The sequence below is a fragment of the Danio aesculapii genome, chromosome 21 (assembly GCF_903798145.1).
Source record: "Danio aesculapii chromosome 21, fDanAes4.1, whole genome shotgun sequence".
Classification (NCBI taxonomy): Eukaryota; Metazoa; Chordata; class Actinopteri; order Cypriniformes; family Danionidae; genus Danio; species Danio aesculapii.
Window position 1 is genome coordinate 17259545 of NC_079455.1, and position 13241 is coordinate 17272785.

Sequence of the window (13241 nt, forward strand, 5' to 3'; positions counted from 1 at the left end):
CATAATTTGCAACCCAGGCTCATTCCGAAAACGCAGTCCCGAGGACGTTCTGGAGACCGCGAATTATGTAGCCGGAGGTACGTATGGCTGCATTTCATTTTTAAGCGAACGCTGCGGGGCGGTATGACGCCGTTCCTATTAAGCGCTTTTTGTTCCTTTAGCGCTCTCCGGCTGACCGCTTGCCTCCGTGTGGAGGGCTTTCCCGCCGCAACCAGTTTGTCCGGTTAGCTCGTCCTGTGCGTCGGCGGACTCGAGATGCAAGAGAGGAGCTGACCATGACGACGACGAGCGGGTTCGAGTCCGGGGGAAGAGCTGTTCCACAAATCAGGTAAGACTAAAACAGAATCCAAGAAATAAAGCAAGAGGTTCATAACATGGTGAGAATGTGGTAAAATCCGAAAACGTGGTAAAAAAAAAAAAATCAGACGAGGGCTTTTCTTTTTCCGGACGGCTTTTGTAAATCGTTGGTTGGGTTTAGGGCGGGCGGGTCAATCGGTAAAATTGGTTGGGTTCGGGGGAGGAGGAGGCCCGCGCCCTGTCAATCATTTAGTCAGTCGGACAGACAGACGTTCGTTTGACAGCAGCCTCGTGTGGGTTCACGCGAGAACAGCGCGGGCGTGAATGGCACTCGCGGGAGATATCCGAGAAGCCAAAAAGGCGCACACAGCGGCCTCTCGCGGATTCTCGAAAATCAAAAACTGCAAAAATACGTACCTCCCGGGACGTATTTCGAGGTCTCCAGAAACGTCCTAGGGCCTACGTTTTCGGCTAGCGGAATGATTTTTTTTTTTTGGTTTTTGCCCAAAATTCTCTGGGCAAATGTACTAAATGTACTTTGTTATGTTAGGGATGAAAATATCCACTGAATTAAACAGCTGTAAAAATGCATTAGATAATTTTTGTTTTTCTTTTTGGCATAAATATGTTAATCAACCTCAGTCCTAATCAAAACTGCTAATTGTTTGGAAAATTACTCTGTAATTGCCAAATTCATAAATGATGTCACTGATTTGGTGGAAAAGAAACATAAAATGACATATTTTCTATATAAAAAGTAATTGTGGACCAGATTTTATTTACATTTGATCAGTCTTGGACATGTGAAACAACATTGCGTTTGATGCATTGTTTCAAATTTACATGACATTTTTTCCTTAATTTACTGTTGGTGGCTGTTTTTGCCCCATTGACTCCATTATAACCACATTTTTTTAATTACAAAACCATGACAGCATATAATCATGCAGATTGTTGGTGGTTTTCCCTGTTGGGAAGAGGTAAAAGGTGGATTTTTTTACCGTTGATTATCAGTTGGGCACTATTAACCCTTTAGATTGACCTGTTGAAAAAAAGCTTAGTTTCTGGATTTTTCTATTTGAGTATAGCAGCAACATTAAAGTGTGTGTACTGTATGTTGTCTGTGAGAGATTATGCACTTACTTTGATGTGTCTGAGAAACTCAAAATATGTATTACAGCTCTCAGAGCTACATGGAGTAAATAAAAACAAAGACTGTGTATTTATGCACCATCAAATGTAGTTATAATGGAAGTCAATTAGGCAAAAATAGCCACCAACAGTAAATTAGGGAGAAAAAATGAAAATCTAACAGTGCATCAAAGCCAATATTGTTACTAATTATTCATATGTCCAAGACTGTGATAAAGGGGAAAAATTTTTTGAAAATATGTCATTTTGTGTGTTTTTTTCACCAAATCAGTGACATTCATTGTGAACTTGGCAATTAAATAATTAAAATCCAGTAAATTTATAAACAATTTAGTAGTTTTGATCAGGACTGAGGTTGAATAACAGATTTATGCGATTTTATATATATATATATATATATATATATATATATATATATATATATATATATATATATATATATATATATATATATAATGCATTTTTACAGCAGTTTAATTTAATGGATGTTTTCATCCCGAACATAACAAAAGGGTAGTACAGTTGAACAGTGCACAAGGGTTAAATCATTAAGTGTAGGGATATAGAACTGTAATGTGGTCAAAACCTGCCTGGAACTACTTAGCCATGCAGTTACTTGAGAATACCTGCACCACTTTAGAATGTCCACCAGCCAATCACAGAAAAAACATTCAACAATCCCACAGTATAATACTGAATAACGCCTTATTTCGCATGACCTACCTACACGTATTTGAGGCAAAACTGGTCAATAGCTAGTTAATAGTGTATCTGCTCCTCAAAGTAAAGTGTGACCAATGGCACAATAATATTCCTCTAACCCTTTAGCGTCCATGGCCTCAACATCCTCCACTCTCATGCCGAAGATGAAGAAATTTTCTTCTCCTGCTTCCTCTGCCATCTCTACATTGGCTCCATCCATGGTGCCGATGGTCAGAGCTCCGTTTCAGCATGAACTTCATGTTGCCTGTTCCAGAAGCTTCTGTGCCGGCTGTGGAGATCTGCTCGGACAGGTCGGCCGCGGGGATCGCTGAGAGAAAAAGACAACGATGGGGATCGTTTTTCACAATCGCATGACTCGCATTATATAAGGTAGGCTAAAGCACATTCATACCATGTTATAATTATAAGTAGAGCTGCACAATATATTGTTTCAGCATCGCAATGTGCGAGTCTGCAATAGTCATATCGCAGGGATCTGCAATGTAGTTGGGATTATAGTTGATCAGACACTACAGTTAACAACATAGTGGAGTCGTTATATTCGTCATATTTAAAACATAAAGTTTAGTATCTGCATGTGCTTTTAGGACCCGAATTTAAGCCATTTGGGCACAATAAATGAAATGTTTGTAGCTTAAAGATGAATTGTACATTGTATAATTTTACTCAACTAAAACAATACAGTGTTATTATTATCATTATACTGTGCTTATTTCATTTCTGCTTCTGAATGCTGTTTGACTCACCAGAAAATCATAAATCCATGTTTATTTGCATCTTTTCTGTGTTGTATTTAACTTTGCTTGTCATTTTTTAATTAAAAATTTTTTAAATTTTATGCAGATATGCTCCCTCTCATCCCAATTGATCTAAAATGATGAATTCTTTATTAGCTATTCAAGTCGTCTGCTGAAATTGCATTTATATCGCAATACATCTCGCAGTGAATGAAAATATTGCACTGTCAGTTTTGTTCCAATATCATGCAGCCCTAATTATAAGATACGGTAACACTAACAGCTTAATTCACAGTATTAACTACTGGCTACTGCCTATGTTTAGATATTGGCTGTTTATTAGTACTTATAACCCTAATCTTACCCAATACTTAAGCTCAACAACTACTTTACTATTAATAAGTCACTAATTAGTAGTTTATTGAGCTGATAGGCTTAAACGATGGTTTGTAAACAGCATGAATTGTACATTACAATAAAGACCTGAGATTATAACGTCCCTTTAAAGTGGCAATTGTGTTTAGGCACTGATAGTGTTTGCCATAGAAAAGCACAGCTGTGAAAATCACTGTTAATATTAGATTATAAGGTATTCCCATCTCAAACAAATGGCAATCACACATCGCATTGACACAGAGTAAGTGGTTCCTGAATCAGATATAAAGAGTTATGTGTGGGTAAATGTTAGATTTATGAAAATGGCAATATGCTGTCTGGAAGCATACAGCTTATGTTTTCTGGTTATTATTATTGTTATTATTAATTGTAAGATTAAGCTTGTAGCAAACAGGGTTAAAACAAAATATTTTTAGTAAGTTTCCACAGAAATATTTCTCATGTTCTTTAAGTTTAACCTAATGTACTAAAACATCAAGACCTAAATTGATCAATTATCAAGAAATTATTATTAATATAATGTATGCAAGATAAAAATAATAATTCAAATTTAAAAATTAATGTAAGAGACTTCAAATGAAATCACTGGTCACCTTTCTCAGCAAGGGTGACTCTGTAGTTCTCCAGGAAAATGACTTTGAGTCGATCACCCACCACGGGGTCATTGTTGACCACCTCACCGATAGCTGTGATGAGACGAATAATCATTTTAGCCGTGTGGTATCCTGGAGCAGCCTGGGAGGAAGAACGTAATTATCAGACAATTCATAGTACAATAAGGAGTTAAACATCTGAATGCTAATCTGACTGCATTTAAGTCACCTTTCCTCCAATCATAATTGTTCTTGGAGACCATTGCTTGTTAGGCTCTTTCTTGATGCCTGTAAAATTGAAATAATACAAATAAAGTCAACATGTCTCTAAATGTTTAACAGTTTTTCACTCACGTGTCTTTTGGACCATCTTACTTTAATACAAGAATTTATGCATTCCTTAATTTATTCATTATTTGTTTTTTTTATTTAATTGTTATTTTTAAAGAAGATATGGTTAATCACAATAGTAAGAATGGGACAAATATTATTTCTATAAAAATATTTTTATATATTTTCTCTTCCAAAGAATATGTAATTTAATATAAATAATCAAAAAAGTTATACAAATATACACAACAGTTCTGTTTGGTTCTCGAATCTGATTGGCTGATAGCCGTGCTATATTCTGCAATAACAGCACTAGTACAGCCTCTTGATGCGTGGCTTATACTTGACGCGTATGCAATTTCGCTTAAGTGTGCGCAGTGAATGTTATGTCATTGCGGTGTCTGCGGAGGTTCGCTTTGGGTCCGCGAGACATTATTTCGACTGGCGGAACACATGACATTTTTTGAGACTAGAGCGAACAGTTTATTTGAGTTGAATAATGAATCATTTTGAAGAGATTTTATTTGAAACAGGCCTGACTATACAGACATCTTTATGATCCATCCATGTGTGATCATAGGGATAACCAGATGGACAATAATTCTTGGCTAGAAATTGCAGCAGTAGTGGGAAAGGAGGAAAGTTTTTGTAAAAGTTTGGAAAAACCTGAGGGATAAGTTTGTTAAAGCCAAAACAGATTATTTAATTACATAAATATGTTTTTTTCACTATTCATTTTTAATTTAAGATTATTTAATAGTTACAAAAGTATTATTAAGGAACAAATTATTTATTTGATAACTGAAAAGAATATTTGAACCTATCGGTTTACAACATATTGATGCCCTGTTTTTTTGGACTTTATTGGTGATAACGGTTTATTCTTTCTGTAATAAAAATTTTTTTTTAGAGCAACCCATGTTCTAGTGTCATAAAAATTTTTGAAATTGCGAAAAAGTTATTCCTGTGGTTGAGTTGTTTTCGTTGATTGTATTTCTTGTGCTGTGTTGTATACCCATCCGTGTTTCCCCTTCCAATTATTTTTGTTTTGGTTTGTGTGTTTGTTGATTGTCAATATTGTAAATATATACACGGTAAGAGGCAGTAGGGGTTGGACGCCACTTTTCTTTTTTGTAAATATTTTCACCTGTTTTTGTTAGTCAGGGAGATAGGTGTAGATTTTGTATTTTTATTATTTATTTTATTAGGTGTAGTAAGTTTCATTTGGGTGTTTAGTTAGTGTATTTTTGTTTATTATTTTTCTGTGGGTTCACCCCGAGGTATTTGCCTAGACCAGGGTCGTAATAATAGGTAGCACTGTCCGAGATATGAACAACTGCAAGTGATGCATCAAAGTTTGATTTAAAAAAATCTTGAATGGTTATAAAAATCTTTAGAATCATTAAAATCATTTATAAAAATAATAAAAATTATTATTTTTAAAATTTGAACGATATTAATGTTATGGCATAGTTCCGGAAACTTCCTATATCTATGGTTATCTGTTACGGTGGGTTTTCTTTTGACCACCCCCTGTCGTTTTAAAGAATATCACAATGGTGAACATGTCAAGTATAAAAGCCCTATCCGATTCGTGAGGTGCAAGCACAGTCAGCAGAGGTGCGCGATGCGGTGCCAGGCGAAAGTATAAATCAGGCTTCACCCATCTGGTGTATTACTCCGCCCACCTGAACAAATCCTTATAGAACAGGCAAGTTGTGCTTTTGTATTTTGTAGTGCTGTATTTAGTAATCTGGTAGGGTTTTGCTTTGGCTTTTTCGGGGTTATTTATTGTGTTATCCTGATTGCAACCAAAAAATTGGGAAATCTCTGTAGACTGATGTCATTACATGCCCTTCAGCCTTATAATCTTAAAATGTGAGCCACCAGCTGTTCTGACATCAGCTGCAGATGTGATTGAATGGCGAAAGTAGTTCTTCATACAAAATTATTTTTATTATACACGATTATGTCGTCTAACTGTTTTATAAACGCAATATCACACTCGTAGCAGTGTAATATGGCTGTATATCATCACTAGTGTGGCACTTAGGCACTCAGTTTGTGGCCTCGATCCATCGCGCGCCTCCCACCAGTGCCGATATACAGCCATATTGCACTGCTTGTCATGTGATATTGCTTGTGTGTGTATATATATATATATATATATATATATATATATATATATATATATATATATATATATATATATCGATATATTTCTCCTTTCCAAAAATATATTATGTTCATCAATGGATAAACCACCCAACACTAAAAACACAAAATAGTGATAGCGAAAAGGAAACTGAAAGAAATGAAAGTGCAGGTAACACTCACGATTGTAGAAAGTGATGATGTGCAGACAGTTGAGCAGCTGCCTCTTATACTCATGGATTCTCTTCACCTGAATATCAAACATGGAGTTGGGGTTGATCTTCACTTTGTAGTGCTCCTCCAGGTGCACAGCAAACTTCAGCTTGTTCTCCTTGAACGGGGTGAGAACAAACTAGTTTAAAATCCAAAACCTACTGACCTGTTGATACTGTATGAGCCACATGTGCAGTGGTTCCAACCTGTTTAACTTTGGCGATGTCTCGTATGAAAGCCTCGTCGTTGACAAAATCACGAAGCTTTTGCAGCTGATCCAAGTCACGGATGAAGTCCTCTCCGATTTTCTAACATTTTAGAAGACCAAAGAAATGAAAGTTGTCTCTTGTATGTTATATGTTTGGCATTAATGTAATTAAGGATTCTTAAAGGGATAGTTCACCAAAAAAAAAACATTTACTCACCGTTTACTCAAGTGGTTTTAAAACTTTGAGTTTATGAAGATATTTTAATGAATGTTGGAAACCGTTAACACCCATATAAGGAAAAAATACTATGGAAGTCAATTGTTACAGGTTTCCAACATTCTTCAAAATATCTATCTTGTTTTCAACAGACAAAACTGGAGTAAGAATAAGTCATTTCAAAATTTATATTTTTTCAAGAGTTCACACTTAGCTGATGATTACTTATAAGCTTGTTTGGCATGCTGTCCCAGGAGAGAGCACTGAGCTCATAAGATCCTCGAGCCCGGGGCTCCCTCCCGTTGCAAGGCAAGAGGGGAGTTTGAGCTCAGGTAGATCTCGAGAACTCCCCTGCTGTAATAACCAATGAACAGCCAGTGATTGCTCTTGAGAGATAACCATTTACTAGGAGCATGTCTATAGTGCTGGTTTGGATTAGTCAATTAACTTATGTTGCATGTTTTTTGGACGGTGGGAGGAAACCGGGCAACCCAGGGGAAACCCACGTGATCACGGGGAGAAAATGCAAACTCTGCACAGAAATGTCTGCTGGTTTGGTAAAGCCTAGAACCAGAGACATTCTTGCTGTGAGGCCCAGTGCTTAGCACTGGGCCACCGTGTCACCCATCTAGGAAGAAGGAGGAGTAGGGGTGGATGGGGGGGATTCTTCAAAACGAAGATAGCGGTGGTACGTAATCGTGGGTATTTGTAGTAGTTTAGGAGTCGTCTGATTGGTGCATAGAGAATTGGATAATGCGGATCCAGCCGCTAGCAATCATAAGCATGTGATCCTCTCGAAATTAGTTTATAAATAAACTTCACTGAGTGAACTATCCCTTTACGTGTTTGCTTTCTTAAATCCAAAAAGAAACTTTTTATTAGGCAGGTATTACAGAAAAGAGCAATTACTGTGAACATTCTTTGGTGGTTCAGTCATTGCTAGTTATTTTAACATGCAAAAAATGAAGCTATGAAATATGGCACCAACCTCTGCGATGACCTCAGCCAGACCAGGGTTGCACATCACTAACCAACGGCGAGGGGTGATGCCATTGGTTTTGTTCTGGAATTTGTGTGGATCCATCTCATAGAAATCTTTGAATCTGTTTGGAAAAGTAAAAGCTGATCAGTTATGCCATTAATTACTATAGATCATGACTTTTAAAATCAGTACGGATTCAAGTCAATTATTCATTACATCGCACTAGTAAGAACAATTAAATATAGTTTTGTCCTTTTTGCAATCCGGATCAGCAGCAGAATCTCAAAAAAACAAACAATTTTTTAAATTAATTCAGCTCTCAATGATACGATGACAGAAATTACAGTCTGTCAAGGAACATGAAGCTTTCATATGGCATGTAGGGTCATTATTGAATGAACAGTTGTTTTATAGTTAGTTAAAGGGTTCATTCCTTCCAAAATGACAATTCTGTCAACATTTACCATTGATCATTTCATAATCGTTTCAGATCTTAAGAAATATTTTGTTTGTATATTGAAATTCTGTTCCCCTAAATCTCTAATACTTCAAAATGTAAATAAAAGTTTCACTCCCATTCATAAAATCTCTCCTGTAGCCTCATGGGATAGTAAAGTGTCCATTTAGTTGTGGGTCAAGTAGTACTGTAGGGCACCTGTTTACTTCTTGCCTACTGTTTTTATTACTAATAATTTGGACATACTACTCTGCTCGCATATTATTTTTCACATACATGCTGTTGGACGCATTGGTAGGCTCTGAGTAAAGTTTCTAGTAGCCTATAAATTAGCTCTTTGTTAGCATTAATAACAAGAAGGTGAACGTTGTTAGCGAAGAATTACCATGTTTTTATTTTATTTTACCTCCTGCTTTGCTATGGTCCGGACGTCTCTGCCTACTGCTCCGCTCTTTGCACTTATGCGTTTTTATATTTTATACTCTAATTTGAAACCGCACTTAAAACTGCAGTTGTTAAACCCCCCTTGAAGAAGAGCAACCTGGATAAAACCCTATTGAGCAATTACATGCCAATTTCAAATCTCCCTTTCATTGGCAAATCATTGAAAACGTTGTTTTTAACCAGGTTAATGTGTTCTTGAGCTCCAAGGGGTTTGTTTAGACAATTTTCAATCTGGTTTCAGAGCACATCATAGTACTGAGAGCGCCCTTATAAGATAATCAATGATATCTGCCTAAATACAGATTCAGGCAAACTAACAGTGCTGATATAACTCGATCTCAGTGCTGCATTTGACACTATCGATCACAGCATACTTCTGGACAGACTGGAAAACTGGATTGGGCTGTCTGGGACGGTCCTCAAATGGTTCAGATCTTACCTTGAAGGGAGAGGTTACTATGTCAGTATAGGTGACCATAGGTCGAGGTGAACACCCATGACATGTGGAGTCCCACAAGGTTAAATTCTGGCACCTCGCCTGTTCAACCTTTATATGCTCCCACTGAGCCCAATTAATGAGAAGAACTAAATCTCCTACCACAGCTATGCTGATGACACTCAGATCTACCTAGCCTTACTGCCTAATGACTACAGCCCCATTGACACCCTCTACTAATGCATTGATGAAATGAACAGTTTGATGTGCAAAAACCTACTTCAGTTAAGCAAAGAGAAACTGAAGTCATTGCATTTGGGAAACAGAGCTGAGGTTCTCAAGATGAATGCGTACCTTGGCTCTAGGGGTCAAACAACACAAAATAAGGTCAAGAATCTTGGTGTGATTCTGGAGTCAGATTTGAGTTTCAGTAGTCATGTCAAAGCAGTAAGTAAATCAGCATATTATCATCTCAAAAACATCTGCTTTGTTTCCAGTGAGGACTTAGAGAAACTTGTCCATGCTTTTTATCAGCAGCAGGGGGATTACTGTAATGGACTCCTCACTGACCAGAACCAGGAAGTCAGAGCACATCACACCTGTCCTCAGGTCTTTACACTGTCACTGGCTCCCAGTCACATTCAGAATAGATTTTAAAGTATTATTACTTGTCTCTACTGTAAATCACTAAATGGCCTAGGACCTCAATACATTACAGGTATGCTCACTGAATAGAAACCTAACAGATCCCTCAGATCTTTAGGATCAAGTAAATTAGAAATTTCAAGGGTTCAGTCAAAGCAGGGTTAATCCGTCTTCAGCTACTACGTCCCCCGCTGCTGGAATCAGCTTCCAGAAATGATCAGATGTGCTTCAACATTAGGCACATTCAAATCAAGACTGAAAACACATCTGTTTAGCTGTGCCTTACTGAATGAGCACTGTGCTACGTCCGACAGATCGCACTATTATGTTTTTCTCTTCTTTTTCATTCTTTTATACGCTGTTTTACCACATTTAATCTGTTTTTATGTGTTTTTATATTATTTTTTAATTTTTTATACTTGTCTCTTTTATTCCTGCTTATGTAAAGCACTTTGAATTGCCACCGTGTATGAAATGTGCTATAGAAATAAACTTGCCCTGCCTTGCCATGTTGCTAGCATGCTTTTCCATGAATTATCATGTAGTTAGCATTTCTTGCATCTGTTAGCAAGTTGCTGACATAGCAAGCAGTTGCATGACTTGCTGTTGTGTTGTTATCATATTTAGCTTGAATAACCATGTAGATAGCAAGAATTAGTATGGTGTTAGTGTTTTTAGAAATAATGTAGCTAGTAATAACTAACATGCTTCTCTCAAGTCTTTAGCATGAATTAGATAGTCATTAATCTGAATTATGTTGCTAGCATGTTTTATCTTGAATTTGCAGGTAGAACAACATATGCTGTGCAAGGGAGGCTTTGAAACATGGCTGCTGGTTTATGCTGGTTTTACTGGTCGTGAGCTGAATTAAACTGGTTGTTTGCCAGTCATGTGCTGGTTTTTGCTGGTCATGTGCTTGTCCTGACCAGAAAATGACTCAACCAGTAAAGAACCAGCTTAAACACACGTGTGTGTCTTTTCGCCAGAGTTTTAGCTAAATTTACATGTTTCTGAAATGTTTGATGTTTTCAGCACGTTTAACATGTTGCTCGCCTAAATTAGCTGCTTACATGCCGTAGGCTAGTTGCAAATATCATTTAAATGAGTTTTCAGAGCCATTTATTGTGGATCAGTTAGAAACGAGATGCCAAAAAACCTCCAGGTTCTTACACCTTTCCAAACCAAATTTAACACTATTCAAGCACTTTAAAGGTGAATTTGAAAACTTTTCCAGCACGTTACCATGGTGATGAATTACATATTTACATAAATATATGCCATTGTCATAATATTATGTCAGATACTATTACTAATAGTATTCAAGGGGAACACTGAAATAAGTTGAATATACAATATGCCATTATTTGAACATTTTAAATATACTTATTAGTCCACCAGAGATTAAATTTCATGCAAAAGCATTAACATGTCTTTTTAATATTGATTTAATAGGAAAGATAAATTCATATGAAAGCAACACAACTGCATTTCCAAGCAGTTTCAAGCATTGTATTCAAAATCTTAACAATTTTCAACTTTAAAAACACTAGACTACAATTCAAGCATTTTCAAGCACCTAAGAACTTCAGATCAGCATTGTACCCACAAAAAAAAAGACTTTATTTTTTTATTGCAAAAATGACTTTATTACTTAGATTTTTTGTCTTGTATAAAATAATCTGCCAATGGGGTAAGCAAAATAATCTTATGCCAAAAGGAAAAACAGAATATTTTGCTTACCCCATTGGCAGATTATTTAGCTTGTTCTAAGGAAAAACCTCACTTAATATTTTGCATATTATTTCTGAAAACAAGACCATATGTTTTGCTTGCCTAGAAAATGCATCTTGATATAAGAATTTTTAGATATTTGGACTAGAAACAAGACAAAAAAAATCTAAGAATTTTTGCAGAGCAGGTCTGATTTGATTTTGCTGGCTGTTGGACAATTCTCAAAGAGGTTGTGTTTAGAAATTTGGTCTCACAATAACTTAATTTGTTCTTACAGAAACTCAAACATTCCATGTGACACAAAAGAATGGACCTCATTGGTTCTCACATATCAAGCAAGCATGCCTGAGCTTCAATGACTGAATCTGAATGATGTAAACAATGTTTTCTTATCATTGTTTACACGTGTCATGATCACCTACACGTCACATTTACAAACTACAATTTCCATCATGCCGTTCACACACACCGGTTGCCGTTCATCACTGATGACTCACACACAGCTGAATCCCATCATCACTGATCATCTGGACTACTTGTTCACCACACATACACCAGTCAGGGCTGAGTCTTCGTTTGCAGTCATCATGTGTTAGTTTTGTTTGCTATTTGTCATATTCCTGATCTTGTTATTTTGTTATATTCTGATCGCCGCCTAGTTTTTGACCTTATGTCCGTTTTGACTACATTTTGGGAAGCCCTTTATGTACCTGAATTGCCCGATTTGACCATTGGCTGCTTATACGAATCCTCTTATTAAATTGCACTTGGACCCTTACTTTGTTGTCTGAGACCCATCTCCACACGTGACAATACGCGGATTATTTCCTGAAATTAAATCTGTTCATCTTTAAGTAATTCTGTTTCTTCAGAAGACACCATACAATTAAAATCTACTTTGTATTTTCTTTTTGAACACAGTAAAGCATCAACGTTTTTCGGGTGATCAAACATTCCTTAGAGCAAAAAGATTTGATTGGAAATGAAGATGAATTTCTTGTGTCTGGAACATCATAACGGTGAGTAAATAAAGACTGAATGTAATTTTGGGTGAACTAACCCTTTAAGATATGTAAAAGTCTATGTGGTTTGCTTTATGTGTGTTTAAAATCTTACACTGTAGCTTTAAGGATGTCCGAGTGGATTCGTGCGACCACCGTGACTGCATGGGCACCAACAATACACAGATGAGCCATGTTGACCCTCTTTTGTCCGCCCTCCTCAATCAGAGACATGCGGCGTAAGCGGTCCATATCACCGGGGAAAAGAGAGGCCACACGCTACAACAGTAAACAAACACTGTTATTTATACAGCACACTCGAATTTAACCCTTGAGCATAGATCTAAATTATATCATTTCAGATAAATCTCAACTTTGCTATATGTAATTTTGAGGATGCACTTTATTTTTTTTTTTTTTGAGGTTGATACATTTTTTTTACTTATTCTTGTGCACTAGAGAATTTCGTTTTTTTGTTTTGCACGAAATACTTGGATAAAACTATAAAAATAAAAAATTTATTTT

At 36.5% G+C, this 13241-nt stretch overlaps 1 pseudogene; it reads right to left on the reverse strand.

Annotated features, from left to right (window-relative positions):
* Positions 1 to 13241, reverse strand: part of LOC130214352 (glycogen phosphorylase, muscle form-like) — a 35520-nt pseudogene that overhangs the window by 3259 nt on the left and 19020 nt on the right.